Here is a 1214-nt window from a genome sequence, read left to right as displayed (position 1 = left end):
AGTCAAACTCCAGCTGGTAGAGAGTCCACAGATGGAAAGGTTTTGCTGGGACTCTGTGCTGCTCTCAAAACACTTCCACTCAGTGTACAAGAGCTGGAGCACCCAGTCTGCAGCCTCACCCTCCCCTGCATTTCTGTCTATGCTTATTGCACATTTTATTATTTTACTGAGTATGGAGTTTGCATTTAGCTAAAATCCAGGTATAAATCTTTGTTGAAATAAGCAACACAGCTGGTGCTTGCAATGCAGTTGGTACAGTGGATCTTAGAAGTGAAGCTGCTAAATTACTAGAGATCCCTCTTGGCTCCAGAGGAGGGTGGAATCAATGTGGACTGCCCAAAGCTGTGGTGCAGGGTTAGATTGTGCTTCATGGATCTGCCCACTAAAAGGAGGTTGGCATTGCTTGTCCCTTGGCCAGTTTAAAATAGGTGTTGCCTTACTTCACTGGTTGCTCCATGGTGAGGTGGCAGGTGACAATAACCCTCTACCAGCTGCATCAGTAAGAAGTGAGTTCAGAAGGGTCTGGGTTTGGTGGCAACATGTTAGCTGACAAAATGGGATGTTTCCTAGTGACTTTGCCAAACTATCTTAGCAGAAAATGTACTTTCAGCCTCCCTGCAGCTGAATGTTGGTTGGTGCCTGTGTCAGTCCCTGTGGGATTTTTCCTCTGCTGCCAGTGAGTGGGCTCTTGGCTGCAGGAGCAGCTGTGCTCACTGCAGTGGGCAACTGAGCCCACTGAACAGGGAAAATCCAAGAACTGGTCAGTGCTGCCCCAGTACCGATCCTGTGGCTGAAAGGAAAACAGCAGCTCCCAGGAGTGGTGGGAACAGGAGAAGGAAACATCCCTGGCTTGTCTGTAACTTGATTTAATTACACTCTCCCGTTGCATAACCTGTCCCACATGCCAGGCCGCAGGAATGTGTTTTTGTGTGCTACTCCTGCCGACTTACTGGCCCTGGATAAACACAGGCAGAGGCACAGTGAAGGGCTCTGCCACAGCACCACTCTGTGATGGGCTCTGCCACAGCACCTCTCGCTGGCAGCACACCTAACAGACTGCTCGGTGAGAAACCACATGAGCTGAGAGCACAGCAAAACACCTTCCTACCTGCAACCCCTGCCTGAAGCATCTGCACAAGTCTGTGTACCTCGGGGATAATCTCTGGTCAAGTAGCTGCAGCATTTCTTTAGCTCTGTTTGACTGCCTAGGAAAA

Source organism: Acanthisitta chloris, unplaced genomic scaffold (assembly GCF_000695815.1).
Source record: "Acanthisitta chloris isolate BGI_N310 unplaced genomic scaffold, ASM69581v1 scaffold2616, whole genome shotgun sequence".
Classification (NCBI taxonomy): domain Eukaryota; kingdom Metazoa; phylum Chordata; class Aves; order Passeriformes; family Acanthisittidae; genus Acanthisitta; species Acanthisitta chloris.
This window is presented reverse-complemented; position numbering follows the sequence as displayed.